General features: G+C 31.0%; 1 protein-coding gene across 2 annotated transcripts in view; it reads left to right on the forward strand.

Annotated features, from left to right (window-relative positions):
* The first annotated feature begins 1,035 nt into the window (after window positions 1-1,035).
* The window catches only part of LOC105452849 (potassium voltage-gated channel protein eag), a 75,904-nt gene continuing 71,482 nt past the window's right edge, over window positions 1,036-5,457 (forward strand). For both annotated transcript variants that reach the window (XM_011694342.1, XM_011694349.1), the window contains exon 1: window positions 1,036-1,452. The gene's annotated coding sequence lies outside the window, so the exon portion shown is untranslated. The remainder of the gene's footprint in view (window positions 1,453-5,457) is intronic.

Genomic DNA, 5,457 nt, shown 5'->3' on the forward strand with positions numbered 1-5,457 from the left:
ATTAGTTTGAATTATAATTTTTTAAAATAAAGTTTTGAAGATTATTTAAAACCTTCTAAAAAAAATTCTAAATTATTGAAGAAATTTTCTATTATAAATTAGAATTCGAGAAATCGATTTTTAGAAATCTTTAGAAATTTTTGAGAAAGTGCTAATGTATCAATTATATTAAAATAGAAGTACATAAATTTCGTAAAAATTAGAGAAGTATATTATTAATTAAAAGTATAAATATATTTTATTTTTCCAATATTATTGAAATGAGATCGTTAGTCATATAAAACAATTTCTAACGCAAATAATTTTGATGATTTTAAAATAATGTATCCCACAAAAGTTCTCATAACAATTTCTCAATGAATCCTCCTAAAGTTTTGATATTTGCAATAGAATAAAAGATTGCTTGTGTTATAATAGAATTATAAAATTTTGCAAATTTATATATCGCAAAAAAACATTTCACACAAAAATATAATGGATATTACAAATTCTAGTCAATCTTACGTCGCAGATCTTTTTTGCAAGATCAATAAGAAAAAAATTGATATATTATAAAGAAAAATTGTTAGTACATTATTCTTAATAGAGTCAAAATAAATATCGCATTTCGTTTGTGGCTAGTCGCACTCACAACTTTTCACCGAATCGAGCTTGCGTAAATTACTGAGTTTCGTGTCGCGAGTTTATGTGTCAGCGGGTCACGTGCATCCCCTTGGCAATGAAAGGGTTACATCAGGCATGGAAATTATTCGCGGTTATTGCTACATCTTATAATTACAACAAGCATTTTTTAACTATAAGATGGTCAATGTTTGGTTTATCATCAGATTACAAAACCGATAGGATCCGTATTCTGGCATCAGTTTCTCTTGGCGTCATTGGTCAGCTGAAGGAGAGACGACGCGTTGCGGCGGCCTAGAACTAGAGAAAAAGGGCGAGACAACGCGGGGGTTGCGCGCCGCGACGCGCTGTCGTGAGTGGGGATATGGTGTTTCTTCTTTCGGGGGTAGTCAGCGCCGCCACGGCATCATGCAGGGTGAGTTTCAGTCGCCACTCGGTCATCTTGCCGAACGGGTGGATTCGAGGAATCGATTTATTCGCGCGTACGCGCTCCTCACACGAAATCTCGTACTTGAATTTTTAACTTTTTCCTGCTGTCTCTGAGCCTTTAGAAAAGGGTTGCTCTTCTTCGATTCGCAGAAAATTGTTATTTGAACACAGTGTTTTGATCTCTGTTCCGTCATCAGGATATACGTATCGAGTGCGATTTGTGCACAATTTGTGTATGAGAACGTGGTGCTGCAACCGGTCAGCGCGCGTGCACCCTACGACGATCGATCGACTCGGGATACGATACGATCCAGAGAGAAGCGATGGACGAAACCACTCTCCTACGAGACAACAGATAGAGAAGGAATCCGAGAATAAGGAACAACAATATACGTGCTACCGGTATGCGATTTTACAGCGAGATCTGATTGTTCGATTTGCTTCAACTGCTCCGCGATTGTGCCTGATGCGCCGGCTTGACATTATAAAGCTTATCGAGAGGCAAGCTATAACGGCCGTGCCGCGTGGTGTGTGACCTAGCTCGAAACGATCGTTCTTGCTTGCTCCCGAGTTGCTGCATAAGGCTCAAAAATTTATCGCGTGTTCCGTAATCATGATCCTTGAGAAATATAAGTATCGCCAAAATCCATCATCTGTCAATTAAAGATTTTATATCGAATATACCAATTCGACGATAACACTTTGTTCTTATATTAATATATTGGAAAATATATAGGAAAACAGGAAAAGAGCAGAGAGGAAGTGTAAGAAAGTAAATAGAATTCTTAATCATAATCTGAGAAATAATGAATGTGTTATAATACACGAAGAACCTGTATATTCTTTCTCTCTCTCTTTCTCTTTTTAAGTCTTAATTGATGCTTTCTTGCTTGCGAATCGCGTTAAATTATGTCACAGCAAAATAATCATAGAATTATGATATTGACAAAGCCATCCTATTGTTAACGAGACTGCAAATAATTAAAATATTTAACAAACAGAATATTCTCTCAAGAATTGTTGACTAGTTTAATGAAAGTTTAATGAAATATTGATATTTCTTTGATAATCTTAATATCTCTTTGACCATATCAATATATAAAATGTCGGAACGACATATACAAAAGTACAGAGATTTAAGATATATTATACTAATATTGATTGCCATAGCTCACGAAAGATTGTCTATTGTTTACTGATCTTGTTTGATTCATGCTTGATTGTCAAGCTAGTGATCATGTCATGTGTTGCACATTCGATGAATTTTAATGTTGTTTACGCTATACCAGAAATTACATCGAAAATAAGTAAAACGATTAAAGCAAGATAATAAGCAACTATTACAACAACTTGATAAAAACGAGGATGTTTTATCATTATGTAAATATCTTTATGCATTATTATTATGCATTTCTTTCGCGTAAACGCCGCGCCAAAGAATAGGAAATATTTTCCATTTAAAATTGAGATAATGATTTTTTAGCATCTTGATATTAGTATACGATGTATTTTCCACCGATTTTTGTTTTTGTCAGCTTTTGAATATGTATATATACACACCCACACACAAATTCATGATGTATTTAAACGATTGAACGCGTTGAATTGTGGCAGCTTTTAGTCAACGGTTTTATGGAAACGGTAGAAGCAACATTTAGTTTTGTCGATTGTCGACGATTGAGTCATCTCAGTTTTATTTCGCAGAGACAGCATCACGATGATGAACAACAGAACACAAGACTAGTGCGGTTCTTATAATGCTGCACTTCTTATAAATTTATTTAAGCTTGTCTTAATAGAGAAATTTTGTTTAGAAAGAAAATAAAAAGATGCTCATCATTATTTATGCATTTTAATGCGTGCAATAAACTTTTTATTTTGATTGTTGCTAAACGCAATTGAACATTTCTATTTTGTATTTTCGTACTTTACTTATAAAAATTAATTAACGCATATAATTTAATTATGATGACAATTGATACTCCGTTTGTATTTGTTAATTGATTTTGTTCTGATTTTTAATAGTTTTTAAATTTATTATAAAATTGCTATTTTACAATGTAATTGACAATTAGTACGCGATTGCATTCGTAATATTAATTAAACTTCAGCACAATAATTAAATTATGCTTATAATTCGAGACGTTTAGTAACGGAAATTACTGATTGCTGTTAATAATAGTACCTGTCTGCTAATGTGGAAAGTTATCATGATATTCTTACGTTCCTATCCTTTTATCGAGTATGCAGGGATCAGAACGCATCATATAGTCGATTGCGTTTGAATAAGAAATCTCTCAATCTTGCCCTCCAAGAAAACACGGAAGCTAAAGGTACTTGCTACTCGCTAAGTTTCATCAATTAGAGGTGTTATGTTAAGCTCTGATAGTTTAACATTCTCGAAATCGATCGACGGTAGCTTGTAATTCATTGAATGTTACAAGTACCTACTGCATGATGTCGATAATATACTAATAACCTATTATTGAGTTAAGTTTCGTTTAATGTATATCACGTTATTATATGATTAATACAATCTAAAGTTACTCTTTGGATTTGATAGAATGTACTTTTTTTGCATGTTCTTTAAATAGGAATAATGAATTAATTATAATTTGAAAATTTGTAGTTGCGGCTGAAAAAGATTTTAGCGAAACGTCGAAACGTTCCGCTTTAATACCGAATGAAATTATATAATTGTATTGCAGTATTTTTGTTTGCTCGTTTGTTGACCTTCATTTCGCTAATTTCTATTTTATTCTAAAATACGAGCCAGTATTTTTTTTGTTAGAAAAGAGCGCGAATCAAAAGACAGCTTCTCTAAAAAATTGTAGCATTCTTTTGAAAATATATCGCTAAAACGATAGGTTGCAGGTTGAGCGAAGGTTGTTTCTAATTTTTTTATTTCTTTTTCTGTATATTAATCATGATGATAAGTTGACGAAAGAAATGCAATGAATTGTTTGACTACATTCGAATGAGAATGTAAGAAGAATTAATGGAGATAGGTAACATTCGATGCCCTTAAATACGTCCCTTAAATACGAAATTAAGGAAATTTGTGATTTAATCGAATCTATGTGAATCAGTGATTCGTGAAAATTCGTAATGGTTGAAATGTTATTTCTCGCAATACTAATTTCTTGAGATATAATAAAATAAAATATGAATTTATTCTACATGCCAATATCCATATTAATTTCGAATTAATCTATTCTTTCTTTTGTGGATTTTTCTTAATGCATATAATAATATTATCTTTTAAAGTTAAGTTAGGAGATTACTAATTCTTCAACATAATTTTAAATATTATTACTTTAGTACAAATATTTACATTACTGGATAAAAATTACTACAGAGTAACGTTCGCGTATTATATGTACATACATGTATGTATGTATATAAAATATATGAAATGCAAACAATTCGTGTATAAACGATTTATATTTATAATGTAATTGCATTTGTTGCAAGTGATTGAAAGCACAAAAATTTATTGAAAGTGGAGGCAGTGGAATTGAATCGATTTGACTAATTAAAAAAAAAAAACAAAATAGATGAACTGCTTAGGCTTTCATTCAGTTTCTATTGATTGATTAAGCGAGGAAAATTTTCACAAACTTTTTCGGTCAATGTTTTTGTTTACCCTTTACTGTTGCACTAACTTTTTTTTTATACAAAGAAATGTTTTCAATTTTATCTTTCGCGTTTTATCATCTATCCGTTACACACTATTGATTTAATTTTATAAGTTTTAACATAGTATGTAATATCTATCATATTAGTTGTTAAATTCAACTGTTGTTTTTTTTCCTCTCATTATTGATGTAATTTATTATACTATAAGATATTTTTATCAATTTTTCTTTATATTGTATCTAAATCTATAATTTAAATCTATAACTTTGATCTAAATATAATAGATAATTTTATTATGTGTTTTATTTAAATTAATATCTATAATAACAATATATAATATATTAATGTCATATAATTAATTTTTATAATTTTACTATATATATATATAATATATATATGTGTGTGTGTGTGTGTGTGTGTGTGTGTGTGCGCGCGCGCGTGTGTACGCACAAAGAAATAACCGCATGTAAATCGATGAACAAAATTCTCCGACGAGTTTCGAGATACTCGCAGCATGGAAGCGCCACTTATTTGCATAAAAATTGATTTAGACTCGGTCGTCCAAATGAAAAAAGATACGGAAGTAGATATTCCCAGATTCGTCACATAAATCTCTTTTATTTTAGAACGATCGATATTCTTTTTTTATTTTTATGATCTTATATTGATTACTTTAATATCTTACGTGCGTGAATTGATTAAATTAACATCTTATTTCCTAACGTACTGATCTACGTCTAGCATGTATTCGATTACTGATATGTAGAA

The sequence above is a fragment of the Wasmannia auropunctata genome, unplaced genomic scaffold (genome assembly GCF_000956235.1).
Source record: "Wasmannia auropunctata unplaced genomic scaffold, wasmannia.A_1.0 LD336106.1, whole genome shotgun sequence".
NCBI lineage: Eukaryota > Metazoa > Arthropoda > Insecta > Hymenoptera > Formicidae > Wasmannia > Wasmannia auropunctata.